This window comes from Engystomops pustulosus, chromosome 5 (assembly GCF_040894005.1).
Source record: "Engystomops pustulosus chromosome 5, aEngPut4.maternal, whole genome shotgun sequence".
Taxonomy (NCBI): domain Eukaryota; kingdom Metazoa; phylum Chordata; class Amphibia; order Anura; family Leptodactylidae; genus Engystomops; species Engystomops pustulosus.
In genome coordinates this window covers 143,169,954-143,181,762 of record NC_092415.1, presented here as the reverse complement: position 1 = coordinate 143,181,762, position 11,809 = coordinate 143,169,954, and the positions used below count along the sequence as shown (strand labels likewise).

The window sequence follows — 11,809 nt, the reverse complement described above, 5'->3', positions numbered from 1 at the left end:
TAGTGTGCACCGCCACATGGTCTGTCTGCAGTAATGTACTGTTGTATTGTTTTACTTGACATGTCTCGGTTTTTGCTCCCGTTACGCCACCTCCAATACAGATTTGTTACATATATATTTTTAGCAGTTATTTCTGTGGTGCGGAAAAAAAATGGATAAAATGGTTTCCACGGGGCTTCCGCCTTTTGAAAATACCAACCACTGTATATTCACAGACATTTCTGGATAATTGGAACTCGGCTTTAAATGAATGTTCACTAACGTTGATGAATCTCATAATCATGGAGGAAAGACGTGCATTAGAAGAAACTAAGACTAGTATCACTGCGATATCGTCATATCAAGAGAAAGTTAAAACACTTGAAGAAGTTATTAAGGGGGGTAAAAAGGAATATATTCCAAAGAGACGTAATAGATTACAAAGAGAATTTTGTGTACACCTGGAAAAAGGGCAGATGTTTTTTTTTATTTTACAAAGAAACAAAAAAATAGAAACACTTAAAAGAAATAAATAATGAAAAAGGCAAAAAGTCTGTATTTCATACAGTCAATCAATATCCTTGCAATACAAAGAAAAGAAAAAAAAAGATGAAGAAATAAAAGAAAAAGGAAGTATGTATTGTGTTCCTCCAGTGTTAAAGCTTGCTTGTGCAAGACCATAAGTCCCAACATTTTAATGTTTTTTTTTACCTATTACTTCACCTTTGCACATATACAGTTCGCAATCCCTTAATTTATTCATCCCCAAACTAACATCTCCAATCACGGGTATGGAATCACTTTTCCTTTTTTTAAAAAATTTCCATCCGGGCTGTTGAGCACAGCCTAAAAAAGATTTCTCTATGATCTTTATTTGTCAAAATATTTTTCTCCATAATATTAAGGAGGAGCAGCTCAGGAGTGGTGGATCAGTGGATCGCTTGTTCAGGCTAACCTGTAGAAGTGAATAAAAACAGTTAAAAAACATTAAATAAAAACATTTTTTAATAAAAAGAATTAAATAAACTTAAAGTCCCCTAAACACAAACATTCCCTATACACATCTAATAAAGTAAAAAAAAACAAAAACACAAAATCTCCCAAAACCCCCACATATTTGGTATTGCTGCGTCCGTAACAATCCATACAATAACTCTATATTAGTTTTTTCAATTAAAATTGTAAAAATAAATGAAAAACTATATAAATGAGGTATCACCGTAATCATAGTGATCTGTAGAATAAAGATAATATAGTATTTTTAGTGTATGGTGTACGACCCCCAAAAAATACAAAAACAAAGGAAACCAAAATTGACAATTTTCTTTTCACCCATACATTCAAGAAGTAATGAAATGTCATCAATAAGCTAAAATGAAGTACTTGTAAAGTGCATCTCATATCGCAAAAAATAAGCCCTTATATTTCCAAAAAACATAAAGATTGTATAGCCAATAAAAGTGACAATGCATAATCCGCTCTGAATGTCGCAGCTTCCCTTCGATGCCCTGGCGTGTGCAGGTTACCACCACATATGGGGTATTGTTATACGCGGGAGGGATTGGGTATCAAATTTTGTGCAGCGTTTTGGCATTTTATCCACTGAGAATTTGTACATTTTTTGAAAATTTAGCCAAAAACATTTTACTTTCAAAATTGTATCCGATTTTGTTTTAACCCCTGTAAAACAATTAAAGGGTTAACAAACTTCATAAAAGTTGTTTTACATACTTTGAGGGGTTTAGTTTCTATAATGGGGTAATTTATGGGGTTTTACTTTTATTTAGGCCTCTCAAAGTAACTTGAAACCTCAGCAGGTCCCTCAATAGCAGGATTTTGCGTTTTTTATGAAAATGTGAAAAATCGCACCTAACGTTCAAAGGCCCATAACATCCTACAAAAATAAGAGTATGCATAAAAAAAACATAAAGTAGACATACGGTGAATGTTAGTTATTAAGGTTTTTTTGCGGTTAAAAAGCAGAACATTTTGAAGTTCGAAAATCGAGAATTTTTCACCAAATATCTGATTTACTCATAAATAAATGCAAAACATACCTCCAAAATGTTTCAACTAACATTTTTAAAACAATTTTAAAATCACTTGGATATGTTAAAGCATTTCAAAGTTATAACCATTTATAGTGACACAGGGCAGATTTGAAAAAAATGGGCTGTGTCAGGAAGGTGAAAAGTTTCTTCGACGTTAAGGGGTTAATATATCAACTTGGTTTCGAGGTAACATTATAGCTTATGATAACTCTATGTATGTAATTTGTTTTTTATGCTGTTTTAATCAAGTTTTTTATATTCTAGCCCATAGTCTGGTCCGGGACGGGTATTGAGTCATGTGATTTTGACCACGTGTCCATGCAGGCGTCACGTCATTCCCGGGAGACACACCAGCAATGGATGGAATGCAACCATGCAGGTGTGAGGAACGCTGTGCTCCGTATTCTACTTCCGCCCTCTCGGTCAGGTATTGGGTGAGTGACTATTTAATGTATTCATTTACACATGTATGTTGTGGAGATCACGATTAATCTCAGACGTCCATTTTTATCCATGTATATATGCACCTGTTTTTTTCTACATTCAGGATTGCTACAGTCAAGGATCCGGTAGCGTGCAGCTCCACACAGTCTGTCTGCAGGAGTGTACTCAGGTGATTGGGTGAGCGATCCAATTTTTTTTTATGTACCAATACTCTCCAGATCTGCTAAAATTTCTCTGGTCATTTTCTATGCTTATATATCAGTTTTTCATACGGCAGTACCTGATTAATTTGGAGTTTTCACATACTTAGAGTTGGTGTATTCGGAGCGTACCACCTCATAGCTATACATTTGCGGGCCATAACAATGTTAAACGTAGGAATATAATTGAGTAAAAAGGCCAATCTTCTCCAGGAATAAGCCCAGAAGACAAATTTCAGAGGATACAGATATTGGGAGTGGCAGCAGAGTAGTCTGCACCTAATTCCCCACAATGAGGGCAAGCAGTTGTGGAGGCTCGACCCATCTTGTGAAGACGGATTGGTGTCAAATAAGCCTGCCACGTGCGCCAGAACGAGAAACCTTAAGGTGACGAGTGAGCAGGTCGGTTATCAATTCTTCCTCCAGGTAGGGAATGTGAGACTTCCACTTATCAATCACTGGTAATTGTGCTTTCAGTGGCTTCCCCGGGGTAAGATGGGTGTACAGTGCTGAAATTAGGCCCCTAGGACCTTGTGTTCTGCAAATTCCATTTAGTGGGTATGATGAAATCTGTGGCCAGGGAGGAGGGGAATATGGCCTCAAAGGCATGTCGCAATTGTAGGTACCCAGTTCATATTTCTGCTGCAAGTCATGAAAGGAGTAGATGAAGTAAGTGCTATATAACCTCTCTGGATTTTGCACACAGTTCCTCCACATGCTACAAAATATCTGGAACTGAGGGATTGGAAAAGTGGAACAGTGGGATAAAAAGTTATCCGCATACAGGTGGTAGCCATTCTCCAGCAGTGGGTGCACAGTGGGTGTAACGATCGGTCAATCAGAGCTCTCTGGGAGATGGAATGATGCCACCAGACATGACCCCTTCCTGTGTTGATTGGTGCTGTCCCAGATAGCAACAATTATCGCCATATGTTGCTCCGATTTACTCTTGTGATTCCCATTGTGACAAATATTTCTGCTATTGACTGGCCCGGATTGAGCGTGATGGGATCTAAACTATATAATCTTTCATTTTCGTGCAATTTGGGCTTATTTTTTTGCAATATTGGATTGCCCTTAAAAAACGTAATCTTAGTAGCTCTTTAGCTCATTGATGAGATTTTATTAACTCTTTAATGTGTGGAGGAAAATTAAATCATTGCTTCAGATTTTTTTCCCCAGTGTTCACTGGCAGACCCTGGGGCAGAGTATCGGAGTCCCCCCTTCCTCCCTGGTAAGTGGCGCAGGGGATCTGATCCAAATGAGAAGCCCCTCACATGCCACAGCGGTCATGCAATATGTAGCTGACACTTGTTCCTTTTGGTGGCGGCTCCGAACTGAGCTGGCACCTATCGCTTGCTGTAATAGTACACCTTCCCCGTGAACCGTACTATTATGGCGCATGTCAGAAAAAGGTTAAAATCAAGGCAGAATTTCCACAAAAGAGATTGCCACGAAAGAACTGAAAACTATACTCCCATTTTCAAAATCATATTTGTGAAGCAGGATTTTCAGCCATGATAGCAAATATTATTATGGAATAGACTGGACATAAGAAACACACTTTGGGTGACATTATCTATCATAAGCTTTAGATGGAACCGGCTCGTTGCATGGAAACAAGCACAGGGCACCACTGATTCTGCATTCTGGTTCAATTAAGCAATCTCGTTCTAAATCTTATAATTAAAGTATATGATATGCACTTATTGTATTTTGTAAAATGTTTGACACCGGTGACATAACCTTCACCACTATTTTCCCTATGGGTCACTGGAAAAATTGTCTCACATGTAACTAACTCCTGGTGGTTGAGGACCATGTGGGGAATATATGAAATAATCACATCTTTGTTTTTAGGAAAGTATATTTTCTTTATATAAGTATTCTGAAGTTTTGCATATTTTAGAATAAATTTGGAATCTACAAGTAATTTTTGCATTTTATTACTGTGTGTTGCAAAGTTGCATGAAGGTGGTAGTGCGTATGAAATTATAAGTTATTTTTGTATATGTGGTTGGCGGTGATTACTGGGAAAAAAACCCCTTCATTTTGACAGAACAGTAATTTCTTATTTTGTGTGTAATATATTTTTAAACACATTTGTTTAAAAATGGCATGGTATGGCATGGTGTAACGATCTGGGTCTGGTTTTGGAGTCTAAGTGTTGCAACTTACTTGGGTATTGCAGGCAGGAATTGTAGTCGGTGAAACCAGAGGTCAGCACACAGGAGAAGCTTAGCATTACAGAGGAGCAGGCAGGAGCAGGTAGGTATTGTAGTCAGGAGGAAGCCAGAGGTCGAAGCACACAAGATCAGCGTCAGTTTTGAAGAAGCAGGCAGGTATCATAGTCAGGAGAAAGCCGGTGGTCATTGCACAATAGAGAAGTCAGTCGCAGGAGAGAAGGAGATAAAGCTAGACTAAAGGCTGGAAGCACAATAATCTTGCAAGGAAGTGTAATCCAGGCTGAGTTTAAATAGGAAGTCCAATCAAGGAAGGGGTGGAGCAAAGTCAGGGAAACAGGAACTAGGAACAAGAAGATCAAGAACTAGGCCAAGGATCAGCACTGGAATTGTCCAGAGAACTGCATAGCTTAGTTAGTAGAGCTGCAGCCCGGGACAGCGGAGTCCGCTGGTTCAAGTCCTGACAGTTGTCCCCTCTTTTCAGGATGGCCTCTGGACATCCTAGGGGCTGGCTTTTCTGGATGTCTCTGATGAAAGGCTTATGTTAGCCTAGGGGCATGAACATTATTTTCTGGCTCCCAAGAATTTTCTTGTGGTTCATACCTCTTCCATTACACTAGACCCCTTCCATTGCAACCGACCTCTTGAAATTTTAGAGTCCAGGATTTTCTCCACAATATTTTCCTCTTCCCCTTGGATCTTTACTGGTGCAGGAGGTGGTTGATTTCTTCCTGGAAAGGGGTTTTCATTGAATGGTTTAAGCAATGATACATGGAACACAGGATGTATTTTTAGACTGTTAGGATGTTTTAAACGGAAGGCAACTTGATTAATTTGAGCAGAAATTTGGAAAGGTCCAATTGATTTCTGGCCCAATTTGGGAGAAGGAACATGCATTTTCAGATTTTTAGTAGACAACCAAACCTTATTACCAACATTTAGGGTAGGAGGAGTCTTGCGCTGTTTATCTGCTGACTTTTTGTAGTTTTCTTGGGCTTCTTGTACCATTTCAATGTTTTTTCTGAGTTTCATGCAATGCTGTTAGTCTGTCAGTAACTGCAGGAGTAGATGTAAAAGATAGAAGGTTAGGAATAAACACAGGATGTAAACCAAAGTTTGCATAAAATGGGCTTTCAGATATAGAACTATGTTTGGAATCGTTGTAAGCAAATTCTGCTGTTGGTAAATAGTCCACCCAATCATCTTGAAGGTAAAAAATAAAGCAGTGGAGATATTGTTCCAGAGTTTGGTTAGTCATTTCAGTCTGAATTGCACACCTCTTTCTGAAATTAGATTTTCTGGTATACCGTGCAGGCTAAAAATCTCCTTAATCATTAATTCTGCAGTTTGTTCGGCAGTAGGGATTCATTTGGTTGGTATAAAATAGGCCATTTTTGTGAGTTGGTGGTCATTTCTTTAGAAGCAGGAAGATCCACAATAAAATCCATAGAAATTGATTCAAAAGGCCTGTATGGAACTTGCAGTGTTTGAAGAAGACCTAGAGGGGATAACGTGGAGTCTTGTTTCATGCACATGTTAAACAGGAAAAACACTGGGCCACCAAAATGAACGAAGCAAAAGTTCATAAGTTTTCATGACTCCTAGATGCCCTGCAAGTTTTGAATCGTAAGACCTCAAGTCAAGCAGATTCAGGGATATATAGTCTGTTGTCCTGGTTCCAGAACCCCTCTTTGAAGGAAAGATTCCCATCCCGAGAAGGGTGAATGAGAAATGAGGCATTGTGATATCCATCTTTGATCATTGTTAAAAGCTCCTTGGAGTCAAGTATTCTTACAAAATTTTTGGAAGGCAAGATGGTTGACTCTGTCTTAGACCCCTCCTTAGGTTCATCAAGAATCCTGGATAAGGCATCAGCCTTGCCATTCCTTGAACCTGGTCGATAAGAAATAATGAAATTAAATCTAGTGAAAAATAAGGCCCACAGTACTTGTCTTGCAGATATTCTCTTGGCGGTACGGATAAACTCTAAATTCCTGTGATCCATTCGAACAGTTACAGGATGATTTACACCTTCCAAAAGATGTCTATATTCAGAGAAGGCAATTATAATGGACAACAGTTCTTTATTTCCAATGTCATAATTCCTTTCTGCAGATGACATGGTATGGGAAAGAAAGGCAAATGGATGAAGTTGCATCTTGTCACCAACTCATTGAGAATGAACAGTTCCCACAGCAGAGTCTGAGGCATCTACCTCCACAACAAACTCAGGATTTTGGATGAACCAGTATGGGTGCTGAATAGAGATGGGCAAATTTTGATTTGTACCAATTTGCCAAATTGTTGACGAATCACGTCATCAATCATGACGAATCACGTTAAAACACAGATATTTCCTGGCTGCAGAGAGCCTGTAGGGTGTTGTAGAATGTTGTGCCATGCTTAAATATGCATAAGGAGCATGGTTTGGTCTTCAAACAATGCTGTGTTTTAGTATGACATGCACATGACAGCCGCCGCTTTTAGAATCGCTTCACTCTTCACTTTCATGTGCACTTAAAGAGGCCAATTTCACCAAATAAGCGAAGCGGGAACACAGCTTGACAAAGTAACGTCTGTGCCAGCTTGAAAGGACTGAACTAAATGCCTAGATCCAACTATAACATCAAAGAGTGCACTCTTTTTACAATGACATCAGATGATTCCATTGATTACGACAGAACCTGTTGTGTTAAATGCGGATATATGTAGAAACCCCCTAAAAGAGTGCAGAGGGTGTCCGCAGTAATTCTGTATTGACGTCACTGATCATTTTGTCCTTGTGTCCGCTTTCAATCAGTCAATAATCCATCATTAGTATTGTTAAAGCCAAAAACAAACAGGAGTGGATCCGAAACAGAGATGACCAGTAAATAGGATATTTGCATGTCCTCTGTGTTCTGTATCCACTGCTTTTGACTATCAATCCTGAGATTTTTCATTCTTCCTGACAAATGAAACGAAGGAGGAAACTAAACATAGTGGCAACGTCATAAAGCGATGGAGGGTGAAAACACCATTATGAAAATCACAGGGTGTTCCAGGGAGATAGCGGTCAGTTGGCAGCAGCATACCTAGGCCGCAGAGTGGCACAATGACAAATTATGGAGGTTGCAGAAACATGGTAGGCCACAGAGTGGCAAAATGAAAGAGCGTGGAGGTGGCGGCAGCAGCAGAAGGCCACGAAGTAGAACACTGATAAGAGTGTGGAGGTGGCGGCAGAACCCAGACCACCTAGAAGCTCTCTGGGTGAGGGAAATGAACAGAGGCTGGTTGAGGACAGCTGAGGGCCGCTGACCTGCTCCTGGGCCATACCAACCGACTTGGCTGGGGTTGTCAGATGTTATATTTGAGGAATTGGGTGGCCTAGTCAACCAATTAATAACCTTTGGGTTGTTGATCAACACACTGCCGCTAGATGACAATGGCAGTTCTGGCCTTACAGTCACCCCCGCTGCGACGTTCCCTTACTGTGCTGCGACCTCTGCCTGCTCCACCTGACACCTTTATGTCTCACATAGCGGTTAATCAACTACGTGAAATTGACACTTATTTGTTGCTCTCAACTTTAGCAACAAAAAAGTATTGGAATTTGCGTTATACAGATACCCCACAACGGACACCCTGTAATTGGAGCGAAAATCACTCTATAAACGACGTCAATTTGACATGTAAATCTTGCTCCGAACTTTAGCAACAAAAAAGTATTGGAATTTGTGTTAGACATATACCCCTATTATCATATTTCTTGCATTTCTGCTAGAAGAAGGAGGTCCTTGGACCAATATTTTTAAAACTTAACTTTTATTGTTCCTTTCTAAATATAAACCAATTTTAATTCTTCTTAGTATTTGTCCAGAGTTGTGTGCTAACCAACATAAAAGTGAATTAAAAACTTGTCGTGGTGGAAGTGGGTACTGTGTTCTAATGGAGTTGGGAGATAGGAATTTGGGTCTTTGGAACATAGGTATAAATTCGCACTGATGCGTTTTTCAGGGAGTTTGATATGTGTATCCCCTCGTAGGGGTATTTATAATAAGGATGACTCCTTAGATTCACTCCTACACTCCACTATTCAACACCCTGTTATTATGCGGCTGGTTTGATTTACCGCTATTTAGTTAGCTACTTCGCTACCCCAACAATTCCTATAAGCTCTCTCTTTGACTAGTCTCTGTTTTTTTTTTTTTTTTTTTATAGTGATGATAAGAAGTGGGACAAAATCTAGGGAGCGGCGTGTCGATCTGCAGCGATACATCGCAACCAGAGACTAGTCAAGGAGAGAGCTTATAGGAATTGTGTTTTGTATCCGATTCTGTACCTTTGCAGCCATCTTGATCTTGGCCTGTCTCCACTTGTCTGTCTATATCTGGACCTGACCTGTATATAACCCGTTTGATCTTGACCTGACCTGTGTATATCCCGCCTGTACCTGTATCTTGACCTCCTGACGAAGCATCAGCGAAACACGCGTCGGGGTGTGCCTGCTCGGTCTTCCTCCTGTCTGCCCTCTGTCTATTTCACCATGCCTGCAGGTAAGTGCAATATTTAAAGCCATTAACTATATACACTGGAAGGTACCTCCGGGGTACTAAACAGGCTAGGACTGCATTGCCACTTACCCTCTTCTATTTTATTGGCCCTACTATTGGGCACCGCCACCATATTTATCTACATATTTTTACCTATGGGGCTTTAGACAAAGGGGGGCCGTTTTGGTATTCTGTGTGGTCCCAATTGTCATCTGGGACACCTGGTTCCCTTGGTATATTTTTAATATGATCTGTGTATATATATGTGTTTGACTTGGAATATTATGAATAAAAAGATATGTGTTTTCTTCAAGTTACGATTTGCCTAGCTCTTTTTTTGCTGAGATTGACTGTATCTTGACCTGACCTGTTTATACCTGCCTGAATACCTGTATATTTGTTGTTTTACCTGTTCAGTCCTGTGTTTTGTGCACCAGTGTGAACACTGGTCTATTCCTGTATTCCGGTTACCTGTCCACTCCACCATCCAGCAGCTGCAGGACGAAGCAAGTCTTCCCTGTCATCTTATAGGGTCACTCAGGGACCGTCAGTTAGGTTCCTGATATTGGGTGCGCCCCCTTATCAGGGCGGTTTATCTGCTTTAGGCCTTAGCCCACAGGGACGTCGCAGGGTGAGTTCGCCACCACTTACCTAGTCTGTCAGCTAGCTCCAAGCCTGGTTGTGGTTGCGCTGTTGGTGGACAGGTGCTGTCTATTGGAATTTGCGTTATACAGACACCCTGTAATTGGAGCGAAAATCACTCTATAAAGTATGTGAATTTGACACTTATTTGTTGCTCTGAACTTTAGCAGCAAAAAGTATTGGAATTTGCGTTAAACAGATACCCCACAACGCACACCCTGGGAGAGGAGGAGAAATCACTACAGCAGCAGTGTGGATATGAAACAGATTTGTTCCTATTGGATTCAGTAACTACAAAGAATTTCTATTTGGGGTGTACAGAACCCAGACCCTGGGATTGAAAAATAAATTTGTATCGAATTCCACTTTGTTCGAATCGATTCGCCCATCTCTAGTGCTGAGGTAAAAAGTGTCTTTAGTTTATCAAAAGCCTCCTGTGCCTTTTAGGACCACAAAAATGTTTGGGTTTTCTTTGTGAATGAAGTGATTAGAAAAATTACTTTAGAAAAGTACTTTATGAATCTTTTGTAAAAATTTGCAAAGCCAACAAACCGCTGAATATCTTTCACATTTTTTTGGGTAGGCCAATCCACAACAACTTTAATTTTCCCAGGATCCATACACAAGCCTTCTGGAGATATGATATGTCCCAGAAATTGGATTCTGGTTTGGTTAAATTCACATTTTTCTAATTTAATATAAAGCGGATTCTCCTGTAAACGTTACAAGATTAACATAACATGTCTACGGTGTTCCTCCAAGGTGTTAACAAATTGATCCAAGAAGTCTCGAAACACATCATTTATAAAATGCTGGAAGGTGGCTGGGGCATTAAATAAGCCAAATGACATAACCAGGTATTCAAGGTATGTCCATATCTTGTTCTAAAGGCCATCTTCCACTCATCCCCTGACGAACACATATAAAATTATATGCCCCTCTTAAATCAAATTTGGTAAATATCTTGGCACAGCGTAGTCTTTCTAGTAACTCAGGAATCTAGGGGAGAGGGTAGCGAATTTTTAATAGTAATCTTATTTACTTCTCTGTAGTCAATACATGGCCGCAAGGATGAGTCTTTCTTTTCTACAAAGAACAAGCTGGGGATGAAGATGGAAGAATGAAGACTTTCTTTAAATTTTCATTCATGTATTCTGAGTACTTTTCATTCTGGTCCAGAGAGATTGTAAAGTCGCCCAAAAGGAATAGCCGCTCCAGGATACCCAGCGTTACGTGTGACCGCAGCCTCTGTATTACCAGCATACCCCGCGTTACGTGTGATTGCAGACTCAGTATTACCAGCATACCCTGCGTTACGTGTGACCACAGAGTCAGTATTACCAGCATACCCCACGCTACATGTAACCGCAGCCTCAGCATTACCAACGGACCCCCCCCACCCATCATGGTGTCCAAAATGCAGATTCATCACCATTTCAATGCACATAAACATTTGAATAAAGTTTGAAAAAGTAAGAGGTGTGTGAAAGTTGTAAAACCGAGCCTGTAATAAAAATAATGCAACTTTTTTTGTCATTTATACCACATTTGGAATTTTTCTTCAGCTTCCTAGTACACTGCAAGGGATATTAACCTTTACAGGGTTAAAGGCAGACCATTTCCATCTTTGATTTTCCATTTTTACCTCCCCGTCTTTAAAAATCCATAACTGTGTTATTTCCATGTACAGAAAACCTAGGTGCCTAGGTAATCTCATTGGACTTTTCTCCATTTGACACTTGTTATGCACAATCAAAATGTTATGTATTGTCCCTATT

General features: G+C 39.9%; 1 long non-coding RNA gene across 1 annotated transcript; it reads right to left on the bottom strand.

The window, feature by feature from the left end:
- Window positions 1–463: 463 nt before the first annotated feature.
- Window positions 464–10,123, bottom strand: LOC140133281 (uncharacterized). The gene is made up of 3 exons (XR_011855861.1): window positions 10,041–10,123; window positions 9,290–9,386; window positions 464–934 (listed from the first exon to the last, which is right to left on the bottom strand). It is a non-coding gene; the product is annotated as an uncharacterized lncRNA (long non-coding RNA).
- Window positions 10,124–11,809: the final 1,686 nt, after the last annotated feature.